The sequence below is a fragment of the Schistocerca serialis genome, chromosome 8 (genome assembly GCF_023864345.2).
Source record: "Schistocerca serialis cubense isolate TAMUIC-IGC-003099 chromosome 8, iqSchSeri2.2, whole genome shotgun sequence".
NCBI classification, from domain to species: Eukaryota; Metazoa; Arthropoda; class Insecta; order Orthoptera; family Acrididae; genus Schistocerca; species Schistocerca serialis.
In genome coordinates this window covers 146,746,892-146,760,271 of record NC_064645.1, presented here as the reverse complement: position 1 = coordinate 146,760,271, position 13,380 = coordinate 146,746,892, and positions in this window count along the sequence as shown.

Sequence of the window (13,380 nt, the reverse complement as noted above, 5' to 3'; positions counted from 1 at the left end):
TTAGGCTAAATTTTCAGCATTCCATTTTCCTACTCCAAGCAATAAGGTAGTTGAAGATTTCTTGACCGAACAGCAAACATTTAACACTAGAGCTATCCAAAATGTAGGGACAAACAGTTCAGCCAAGAAGTGAAGGCACCTGAAAAGTGGAGCTACAGAAGAATGCTGGTGATTAGATGGAAAGATGAAGAAACTAAGGAGGAGGTTCTGAATCTAAGTGGGGAAGAAAAGAAATTTATGGCACAACTCGACGAAACAAAAAAGGAAGCCACTTTTCAGTACACTCAATATCGGAACTGAACTAGTCGTACCGAAGGAGAAACAACATCCACTCTCTCATACCTCGCTTCTCATTTCACGCAGAGCAAAAGAGAACAGATAATTGTACTACTGTGAGAGGTGGTGCACTAGACTCTTCACACCTCTGTATCCATCTTCAGTACTTAATTTTATAATAAACCTCTACAATTATTTATTTGCAGCTGCTTGAATGATATGTTCTACCACTGGGAACAAATACGAGCAAAGGTTGAATTATTCATCAAATAAAGATTGCTATAAAAATTAATTTAGTAATTTTCATTTTCTACGATATATTACAACTTATTTGTTGGCTCTACGGCTAGAGGTATATTTCTGCATGCAGGAGTAAATTCAGGTTTTTTTTGTTTAAAATATGTACGCTGAAATAACTTGTTGCAGACACTTTATCTTTCATATAGCATTTAATTCTCTTCATTATGAGACGTCATAATTTCAGCATTCAAATATGTCTGAAGTTCAGAATACGGCGTGGTATACACAGTGCAACAACTTCCTCTCAGCTACATACGACAATCACATTTTACAGCTACTTATACATGTACCAAAGAAATCTTTTTACGTAACAAAAGAGTCACTTATAGATTACCTTTTCTTTGAAGTTACTCTTAAAGTTAATGATTAACAGTGTTAATGTAAATGACATCAAATCTAATTAAAATTGCATAGTCAAAAGTTTGAAGCAAATCTAATATATGAAAAATAATTGACTTTCTTGAAAATAGTGAAATTAAAATCATTTATGTGAGGTCCACGCTTGAACACATTTTCAGTACGTAACAGAACAAGTCTATTTTATTGGAGGGGTTAAAACAATACGGAACGCGAAACTACAATTTCAAACTTCTCTGCATCGTACAGTTAATTCATGGAGTGCATCAAGTAATCCATTTCTATTAATTTATCTGCAAGCGTAGCGAAAGATGAGCTATGGATCACTTCCATTACACTCTGTATTTCAGTTCTTCATCCAGTCATTCACAGATTTCCCGTGATTTTCCTATATTAAAGACCAACGCCGATAGGGCTCCATTAAAGAACGACACCATCGATTTTCTGTATTCAGAGTCGATCTGGGTTTGTGTCAGACTACAAATTCGAAAGTCTGGGATTCAAACATGAGTAGACCAAGAATTTTACAGTTAATTATCGTTTCGTTCACGTTTTCCGATGATCTGTATATGCGCAAAACGCCAAGTTGCACCATGGTTTGGAACCTATGCTAAACTCACCTATAATTAGCTGTGTAAGTCAACTGAGAGGTAAAAATGTTCAAATATATGTGAAATCTTATGGTCATCAGTCCCTAAGCGTACACACGACTTATCCTAAATTATCCTAAGGAGAAACACACACACCCATGCCCGAGGGAGGACTCGAACCTCCCCCGGGACCAGCCGCACAGTCCATGAACCGAGAGGTAGCAGGAAGGAAAGGGCATACCACTTCCAACAATATCACTACTACTACTACTACTACTACTCTACTACTACTACTACTAAAGCAATGGCGTGTTCAAACAAACCCACCAAGCGACGTGGCGCAGTGGTTAGCACACTGGACTCGCATTCGGGAGGACGACTGTTCAAACCCGCGTCCAGCAAACCAGATTTACGTTTTCCGTGATTTCCCTAAATCGCTCCGGGCAAACGGCGGGATGGTTCCTTTGAAACAGCACGGACGATTTCCTTTCCCATCCTTGACATAATCCCAGCTTGTGGTCCGTCTGTAATGACCTCAATGTCGACGAGACATTAAACCCAAACTTCCTTCCTTCCTTCCTTCAAGCCAACCTTCGGGTTGGAGATAGATTTACCCAACTTTACCTAACTGAAGTTTGTGATCCATCTCCAACGACCATGTCTGCGTCTGGACGCTAAATGCCATCCGTTTTTCGTAATTCAAAAAAAGTTCAAATGGCTTTGAACACTATGGGACTTAACATCTGAGGTCATCAGTTCCCTAGAACTTAGAACTACTTAAACATAACTAACCTAAGGACATCACACACATCCATGCCCAAGGCAGGATTCAAATCTGCGACCTAGCGGTCGCGCGGTTACAGATTGAGGCACCTAGGACCGCTCGGTCACACCGGCCGGTTTTTGGTAATTGTCTGGAAACACGTATTGGAACAAATACAGTAATGACAGAGCCACTTCTCAATATACTCAGCATCGAAAGTGAGATACACGTCATACAGGAGACGCAACATTCACTTTCTCATTGTTCGCTTCAGACGTCAAGCAGTGCAAACACACACAACGTACTTCAAAATACATATATGAGGAAACTTTTATTTATTGAATCATTCTTTGAAATGAGTGGTGTGTGTACAAGATACCATGAAGGGCAAACCGCCTTGCCAAATGCTCGAGGCAAACTATCAGAGCAGTGGAACAGTGTATACATAAATAAATATTTAAGATATTTCAGTCACTGGAGTTTAATGTGGTTTAGGAACAGCCACCACGGAAGTTTCCACAGGAATCTCAGCAGAAGAAAACGAAACATTGGGTAACTTTGTAAAGATCTATTTAGCACTGCAGCCCGGAAGCAATTGTGGATGAAGAAGTAGCAGAAGAAGTGCAGGAGTTGTCAAGAAACTAGAGAAATGCTTATTTTAACAAGTTTGTTAGCCTTGAGGGTGGAAAACTTTCTGAAGTGTTTTCAGTGTCGTTTCACCTGTTACTGTAGAGCTTCGACGACACAAGCTATTTTTCACCTATGAGGCCAAAATTTGTATTCTTGTTTTTCTTGTGCCTTTGTCCCACATTGGCACAGTGTGGACATGGCTACTAACGGCTGTGGCATGGTTAGTTTAAGGAGCGGGCGGATGCCCTTCCTGTCGCTAACCCGCTACTTCCTGGGACGGAAAATGTGTAGCACAACTGTCTGCTTGCAGCGATTTTCATGTGAAAGTGAGCTAAGTTTGAGAAATGTTTTCTAATCGTGTAACACAGGTGCGACTTGTGACCAACCCAGTATTCCCATAGTCAGATGAGGGAAACCGCCTAAAAGCTACATTCAGGCTTGCTGGCACACCAGCCTCATCGTTAATCCGCCGAGCGTATTCGATTCGGTGCACCTCCCCGTCCCGGAAGAGACACTTTTCTTCTTTTGTTTCTTTTTTTTTATTTATGCCATGGCCAGGACTTTTTTTGTTTCATTTCTTTCACAGGTCTCAATAAAAAGACTCCAGTTACATATCTTTTTCATTGGAGGCGAGTGCGAGGAGTGCAGAGTGGGCAGGAGTCATAACCCCAGGCCTGGCCACAGTGTCACCCTCGCCGGCTAGGTACTAGGAATGGTGAGGAGAAATCAACAGTGGGACATTTTTTACATTTTTTATTTCTATTTCCTTTATACCACACCTAAAACACGTGTAACTACCACCGCATCGTGCAGCACACAAAACAAAACAAATAATCCCGGGACTTCCCTACACCGAGGTAATACACAGGAGAAACGGAAAACGTGCTTTGTACACGATGCGAAAGGATGCGCCGCTACTCTCCTTACTTTTTATCACCCAGGTATGTCTTCAAGCATGTCGTATGTTATTCCATCGATAATCAGTCGAATTCTTCTCAGCTCAGTCAACTGGTATATTCTCTTACCTGTAGATGATACAATTGCGTTGGAGAAAAGCGTAGGGCACTCTCTAAATACACTCATGGTCATAAGCTAAGGATAATGCTAATACAAGGTGAAAGAACGCTCTGGTGGGCGATTTGCGGGTTTAAATCAAATCGGGGTATGACCATGCGGTGCATTTGACCTGCGGTCGTCGCACGGTGACGCTTGCAGCAGTCCACATATGCAGAGGTGTGTTGGTGCATGTCAGAGTACGGTGCAGCGAGTAGGTGTGCAGACGTTTTCAGACGTGCTAATTGTTACTGTGTGTTGAAAATGGCTCAAAGAACACATATTGACGACGTGTGAGGGGTAGAATCCAAGGGCGACTGGAGGCTGGTCAAACACAGCAGGTCGTAGCACGGGCCCTCCGTGTGCCACAAAGTGTGATCTCAAGATTATAGTAACGATTCTAGCAGAGAGGAGGCGCTACAGTACAGGACGTCCACAGTGTACAACACCACAAGACCGATATCTCACCATCAGTGCCCGCAGACCGCCACGGAGTACTGCAGGTAGCCTTGCTCGGGACCTTACCGCAGCCTCTGGAACAGTTGTCTCCAGACACACGGTCTACAGACGACTAAACAGACATGGTTTATTCGCCCGGAGACCTGCAAGGTGCATTCCACTGGCCCCTGGTCACAGGAGAGCCCTTAAAGCCTGGTGTCAAGAACGCAGTACATGGTCATTGGAACAGTGGTCCCAGGTTATATTCACGGACGAGTCAGGGTATAGTCTGAACAGTGATTCTCGACGGGTTTTCATCAGGCGTGAACCAGGAACCAGATACCAACGCCTTAATGTCCTTGAAAGGGAACTGTATGGAGGTCGTGGTTTGATGTGTGGGTTACTATTATGATTGGTGCTCGTAAACCCCTGCGTGTCTTTGGTAGAGGAACTGTAACAGGTGTATCGGGACGTCATTTTGCACCAATATGTCCGCCTTTTCAGGGGTGCAGTGGGTCCCACCTTCCTCCTGATGGATGATAACGCAGGGCCCCACCGAGCTGCCATCGTGGAGGAGTACCTTGAAACAGAAGATATCAAGCGAATGGAGTGGCCTGCCTGTTCTCCAGATCTAAACCCCATCGAGTACGTCTGGGATGCTCTCGGTCGACGTATCGCTGCACGTCTTCACACCCTTACGACACTTCAGGAGCTCCGACAGGCACTGGTGCAAGAATGGGAAGCTATACCCCAGCAGCTGCTCGACCACCTGATCCAGAGTATGCCAACCCGTTGTGCGGCCTGTGTGCGTGTGCATGGTGATCATATCCCATATTGATGTCGGGGTACATGGGCAGGAAACAGCGGCGTTTTGTAGGACATGTGTTTCGAGACGGTTTTCTCAACTGATCACCAATCCCGTGGACTTACACATCTGTGTCTCGTGTGTTCCCTATGTGCCTATGCCATTAGCGCCAGTTTTGTGTAGTGCCACGTTGTGTGGCACCACAATCTGCAGTTATCCTTAATATATGAGCATGAGTGTATTTAGAAATATATTCCCTGTATTTTGGGCTCCTGAACAGGTAAGAGAAGCATTTTATAACACTGAAAGTGGCGGAAGAACATGTCTCGACTGACTAACGCAGCCATGTGCTTCGACCCCACACTGCGCCTCTTCTATTACGGTGGACTTTTCGGGAAAGGGCTCGTGTCAACAGCAAGCAGGTCAGTTGTTCCTAATTCCAAACAACAGGATAGTGGTGTCATGAAACTGACCTAATTTTTTGCTCCTGTTGGTGTTCATATATATTCATATTTTTATTCCACTAGCTAATTTCAATTATTTCTAAATCCACAAACAATATGGCGCTCTCTCTACGGCCGCAAAGTCCTTCCCTGAAAAGGGACAGGAGGGACAAATTTCCCACAAAAAAAGATGACACTAGAGCTTGAACTCGTTAGTTTTTAGCTCGTAAAAATTACCGCTGCGATCTTATTTTTTTCCCACACATATGAGTAGTTTTCCAATCAAAATGTATGATACTGTTAAAAATTCGTAGCTGCAGAGGTACGCCAAACAAAGGATGCGTGTCAAGAAAAAGGGCGGTGGTCATGACGGCACCATGGCCTGTGCTCAGTGCGCATCATCGCAACCCGGTTTCAGCCGCGTATACAGGGTGGTCCACTGATCGTGACCGGGCCAAATATCTCACGAAATAAGCATCAAACGAAAAAACTGCAAAGAACGAAACTCGTCTAGCTTGAAGGGGGAAACCAGATGGCGCTATGATTGGCCCGCTAGATGGCGCTGCATAGGTCAAACGGACATTAACTGCGTTTTTTTTTTACTACATATTCGTGTAGTACGTAAAGAAATATGAATGTTTTACTTGGACCACTTTTTTCGCTCTGTGATAGATGGCGCTGCAACAGTCACAAACGTATAAGTACGTGGTGTCACGTAACATTCCGCCAGTGCGGACGTAGGTGTTTGCTTCGTGATACATTATCCGTGTTAAAATGGACCGTTTACCGATTGCGGAAAAGGTCGATATCGTGTTGATGTATGGCCATTGCACCAAAATGCCCAACGGGCGTGTGCTATGTATGCTGCTCGGTATCCTGGACGACATCATCCAAGTGTTCGGACCGTTTGCCGGATAGTTACGTTATTTAAGGAAACAGGAAGTGTTCAGCCACATGTGAAACGTCAACCACGACCTGCAACAAATGATGATGTCCATGTAGGTGTTTTAGCTGCTGTCGCGGTTAATCTGCACATCAGTAGCAGACAAATTGCGCGAGAATGGGGAATCTCAAAAACGTCGGTGTTGAGAATGCTACATCAACATCGTTTGCACCAGTACCATATTTCTATGCACCAGGAATAGCATGGCGACGACTTTGAACGTCGTGTACAGTTCTGCCACTGGGCACAAGAGAAATTACGGGACGATGGCAGATTTTTTGCACGCGTTCTATTTAGCGACGAAGCGTCATTCACCAACAGCGGTAACATAAACCGGCATAATATGCACTATTGGGCAACGGAAAATCCACGATGGCTGCGACAAATGGAACATCAGTGACCTTGCGGGTTACTGTATGGTGCGGTATTATGGGAGGAAGGATAATTAGTCCCCATTTTATCGATGGCAATCTAACTGGTGCAATGTATGCTGATTTCCTACGTAATGTTCTACCTATGTTACTACAAGATGATTCACTGCATGACAGAATGGCGATGTACTTCCAACATGATGGATGTCTGGCACATAGCTCGCGTGCGGTTGAAGCGTTATTTAATAGCATATTTCATGACAGGTGGATTGGTCGTCGAAGCACCATACCATGGCCCGGACGTTCGCCGGATCTGATGTCCCCGGATTTCTTTCTGTGGGGAAAGCTGAAGGATATTTGCTATCGTGGTCCACCGACAACGCCTGACAACATGCGTCAGTGCATTGTCAATCCTTGTGCGAACATTACGGAAGGCGAACTACTCGCTGTTGAGAGGAATGCCATTACACGTATTTCCAAATGCATTGAGGTTGATGGACATCATTTTGAGCATTTATTGCATTAATGTGGTATTTACAGGGAATCACGCTGTAACAGCTTGCGTTCTCAGAAATGATAAGTTCACAAAGGTACATGTATCACATTGGAACAACCGAAATAAAATGTTAAATCGTACCTACGTTCTGTTTTTTAATTTAAATAACCTACCTGTTACCAACTGTTCGATTAAAATTGTGAGCCATATGTTTATGACTATTACAGCGCTATCTATCACAAAACGAAAGAAGTGGTCCAACTAAAACATTCATATTTCTTTACGCACTACATGAATATGTAATAAAAAATGGGGGTTCCCATTTTAAAAAAACTCAGTTGATATCCGTTTGACCTATGGCAGCGCCATCTAGTGGGCCAAGCATAGCGCCATCTGGTTTCCCCCTTCAAGCTAGACAAGTTGCATTTTTGTAGTTTTTTCGTTTGACGCTTATTTCGTGAGGTGTTAGGCCCGGACACGATCAATGGACCACCCTGTAGAGGGTGAGTCGGAAGGTATGGGGTTGGTAGATGGGTAGCAAGGGAGCATGTTTTCATAGTAAATTCATGTTCAAAAACGTTTCTTTTGCATGCTAGTGTCTCTGAAATGTGGAGGTGGACGTAGGCAGTCTGCACCACACAAGCTAGGCAAAGCAGTAAAAGAGACAACGAAATTTAATATCAGTAAACACCAGTATAAGTCACTTACAGAAGGTGTTCAATATGACGGCCACCAACTTCGATAAATTTTGAGCATCGCCTGATGAAATCTTGCGGAATCCTTGGAAAGGTTCCCGACGTATGACGGATGGCGCTATCTGGTACCTGCGTGTGTGCTACGAGATCTTGTGGTGACTCCACGGGAGTCTCATAGACCGGGGTTTTGATGTATTCCCAGGAATGAAAATCTAGTGGCATCAGGTGTAGTGTGCGAAGGGGCCAAGCTACTGGGCCTCCACGTCAAATCGATCTGTCACCAAAGTTGCCATCCAAATGACAGTCTTATTGAGCACTTTCTGTAAGTTAATTACGCTGTTATTTACTGAAAAACTGACGTTTAATCAAAAGTAGAATCAAAATTCAAGGGGAAAGGTTCTCAGTGATGAGACTCGCTGATGACATTCCCGCCCTTAGTGAAAGTGAAGAATAATTGCGGGATGTTTTGAATAGAATGACCAGTCTAATGAGTACAGAATATGGACTGAGAGTAAATAGAAGAAAGATGAAAAGAATGTGAAGAAGCAGAAATGAGGACAGCGACAAACTTAACTTCAAAATTGGTGCTAACGAAGTAAATGAAGTCCAGGGCAATTCTGCTACCTAGGCAGGAAAATAACCCGCGACCAATGGATCAAGGAAGACATAAAAAGGAGACTAACACTGGAAAAAAAGGCATTCCTCGCCAAGACAAGTCTACAAGTGTCATACATAAGTCTTAATTTGAGAATGAATTGTCTGATAATGTACTTTTTGAGCACAGAGATGTATGATAGTGAATTATGTAAGGGGGAAAACCGGAACAGAAAATTGTAGAAGCGTTTGAGATGTGAAGTTACAGAAAAATGTTGAAAATTTGGTGGAATGATAAGGTAAGGAATGAGGACGTTCTCTGTAGAATCGGCGAGAAAAGGAGTATTATGGAATACACTGAGATTAGGACAGGATGACAGAACATATGTTAAGACATCAGGGAATAGCTTCCATGGTACTAGAGGGAGCTGTGAAGCGCAAAAAGCGTAGAGGAAGACACAGATTGGAATACATGTAGTAAATAATTGAGCACGTAGGTTGCAAGTGATACTCTGAAATGAAAAGGTTGGCGCCTGAGAGGAATTCGTGGTGGGTCGCATCAAAGCATGCAGAAGACTGATGAATCAAAAAAAGTACATTTTCACCTTTACTCCTTGCTTTGCATTTGTGGCCCCAGCTGCCTAATTTCTCCTCCACATTTCAGAGACGCTAGCATGCAAACGAGGCTTTCTCTAACATACTCACTTCGTACCCGCCTGCCAACCACGATCCCTTGTAACACACCTTTTGATTCGCCCTGTGTGTCGAACTGCAAAATGCAGCTACAACCCAAGTCACGTGTGGCAGAAAGTGGTAACTGTGGTTATTCTCCTGCATTGTTTCGGATTCTATAGCAGATACGAGGTGCGGCAATAAAGTGATGATACTGATTTTCTTTGCAAGATGTGGCAACCCTGCAGGCTCGCGTAGGCACAATATCTTTGACCTTGGTCAATAAGCTGCTTCTAGTCCAAGCAGCACGTCGATGCAACTGCTCAGTCGTGAGTTGTGCCGTAAAAAGTTAACGTGTGTTTGTGTGTCTCGTTACGGAAATGGAATTGCATAATATTGCGCAACGGTATGTCATTTTTTTTGTGGTAAATTGGGTGGAAACGCGACGACAACTTACAGTAAGCTTAAGAAGGATTGTGGAGAGGAGGTTATGTCAAGAGCTCAAGTTTTTCGTTGGCATAAAATGTTTAGTGAAGGCAAAACGAATGGTGAAGATGAAGACCGCAGTGGACGACCGTCAACCTCACGGACGGAGGACGGATGTCAACTTGGCCAGGGTGCGTGAACTCGTATGATCTGATCGAAGATTATCTGTGAAAATGATTGCAGAAGAACTGAACATCAGTCGAGAAACGGTTCGTCTAATAATAACTGAAGATCTTGGTATGCGATAATGCACCATCCCATACTGCTCTGTCAGTACAGCAATTTTTAACCTCAAAACAAATTTCAGTACTATCACAGCCACCAGATATCGCTCTGTGCGACTTTTTTCTATTTCCAAGAGTCAAAACGGCGGCCAAGGGACGCCATTTTCAAACAACACAAGATGTCCAAAAAGCTGTGACGAGCGTCTTGGAGAATATTACAGAAGATGAGTTCCAGAAATGTTACCATCAATGGCAGAAGCGCTGGAAAAAGTGTGTGCAATCAGAAGTGAACTACTTTGAAGGAGACAACACTAAACTTGACTAAAGCGGTAAGCAACATTTTTTTTCACGTCAGTCTCATTACTTTACTGTCGCACCTCGTAGATTTCAAATAGATCCACTTTTAGCAAATGATAAAACGGTTTTGTCAATTCACTTTTGAAGAAGGATGGAAGGAAGAGTGTGTTTAACGTGCCGTCGACATCGAGTTCACTAGAGACGGGACACAAGCCCGGATTGCGTCAAGGATGCGGAAAGAAATCGGCCGAAATTTGCCTGTAGCGATTTAGGGAAATCACGGAAAACCTAAATCTGGATGGCCGGATCAGGATTTGAGCTGTCGTCCTCCCGAACGAGAGCCCAAGGTGCTAACCAGTGAGTCAGCTCGCTCGGTTTCATTTTTGACTACATGACAGAGGGCCTGGAAATGATGAATCCATTTCAGGCAGGCCGACTGCAGCACTAGAAGACTTTTTCGTGCTACTCGCGTCTCTTGCTGACCTGATCAATCGGCATGGTGTTGCGGGAGCACCCCAGCGGCGGAAGTGAGCACCAACCGAGGTACGAACCTCTCGCACACACATACCGAGTACGAAGAGTTAATTACGTTCTGTTTTGGGAACGGACGCCTTTCACGTATCGCAGAATCATTCTGTTCTTGGCGTAAACAGTTCGTTCGATCACTGTTATTCAGTCAAGCGTCGGTTCTTTCTGCCGGAATGAGGTACCGCTGCCAAACCGAGAAACTGCAGGTCTGTCTTACCGGTAGCTAAGAGCTTCGACCGCCTTCTATCAAGGCAAACGGTAGGCGGCAGAACGCGATACCGTTCCGCCACAGTTTGCGGGGCAAAACTACTTCTCCCTTGTTCGTCGTCTGGGACAGTGCGCCGTGGCCAGCAGTTTTGCTTACAATTTGTCGAGTATGAGTAAGAAGGCATTTGACCATCAACCATCCATATTATGGAGAGAATGCAGCCAGCCGCAAGCATAGCAATCGCTTTCATATAATTGGGAATTATGACAGAAGTCAGGTTAGGTACATTAGTGGCCAGCCCGGTTAGCCGTGCAGTCTAACGCACGGCTTTCCAGAGGGGGAAGGAGCGCCTGGTCCCCGGCACGCATCCGCCCGGCGGACTTGTATCGAGCTCCGGTGAGCTGGCCTGTCTATTAGGCGGTTTTCCATCTGCCTCGGGGAATGTGGGCTGTTTCCCCTTATTCCGCCTCAGCTACACTATGTCGGCAATTGCTGGGCAAACAAGTTCTCCACGTACGTGTACACCACCATTACTGTATCACGTACAAGTTCTCCACGTACGCGTACACCACCATTACTGTACCACGGATTACACTCGTCTGGTGTGAGACGTTCCCTGGGGCGTTTACCGGGGGCCGAACCGCACAATACCCCTGGGTTTGTTGTAGGGCGGCGGAGGGGTGAAGTGGACTGCGGTAGTCGTCGTTGGGTTGTGGACCACTGTGGCTGCGGTGAGTACGGAACGTCTCTGGCGTTTCTAGGTCCCCGGTTAACATACAACATACAACATAGGTAAAGTCGTACCGATTTTGAGCGTTTTGTGTGCGAATTTCACAAACAGAATACCATGTCCTTGCTCACGTTGAACTTGATTCCGAAAACGTGCTGACATGAATTCGTCTGTAAGCTTAAGTAATTCCCTGTTGAATTGTTTCTTCATTTTATTAATGATTCTCAGCAAACAAGGTAAATTGAAGCTGATCCAATGAATCCGAGATTTTCAACTATTGAGACTACGTTACTGGGGACCACTGCATTCACCACACATGCTATATGCTTATACGTTATTAAGCTAATTAGGTATCTGACGACAAAGACATCTGCCCTTGCAAAAATCGGACCTATAAGGTGCGATCTTTAGCAATGAAAGGTTGGTATGCATGTGTTAATAGTTTCATGAACTTTTTCAGAATTCAACTGTATTACTTCCGAGAGTTGTAGGTGAGTGTTTCTAGGCGCTGCAGTCTGGAACCGTGCGACCGCTACGGTCGAAGGTTCGAATCCTGCCTCGGGCATGGATGTGTGTGATGTCCTTAGGTTAGTTAGGTTGCAGTAGTTCTAACCTCTAAGGGACTGATGACCTCAGATGTTAAGTCCCATAGTGCTCAGAGCACCATTTTTTTTTTAACTTCCGAGTAGCTTCCCCCTTTTTGTTGTGCTTTGTGTGAGCTTGCCATTTACTATCGTAAAAGATCAGCTTGCATTATCGCTAAGTCACATTAACTTTCTGGGTGTAAATTTAATGTTCTACAACGTGTACATGACTTTTTATGAACATCTGAAACCTTCTGTGACAGGAGAATGGCTTACAGTCTTACAGTATCTGTGCAGATAGCTACACAGCAAATCTGTTGCAACCAAATACTGCCACAACGTCAGTAACAGGACTACCGATTTACCGAAATTCCAACAACGTGGCAATATCAAGTCCATTAGTTGCTGATATACTATTAGCATTATTGCAAAATTAAGCTCATTTGACCTGGAGTGCGTCATGTTGTGTGACTGATGGGAAGGAAAGAAGAATCGTATTGCGTTACTGGCTGGAAGACTCCCAGTGGCAAATTCAAATGGCTCAAATGGTTCAAATGGCTCTGAGCACTATGGGACTTAACATCTGAGGTCATCAGTGCACTAGAACTTAGAACTACTTAAACCTAACTAACCTAAGGACATGACACATATCCATGCCCGAGGCAGGATTAGAACCTGTGACCGTAGCAGCAGCGCGGTTCAGGGACAGATTCAGTCGCCAGACCGGAATAGGTTTTCTTCCTCACTGCACAGTGGTCGCTTACTATGCGCTGTACGAAAGCTGTGTCTTAATTGTAGCTGTTGGATGTGGCTGATTGTAATGGATGTTTGCATAGTGTGGTGTTTTGTTTGTCTTGTAAGATGATGAGAGAAAAGTGGAACCGGATGCCAGCAAAC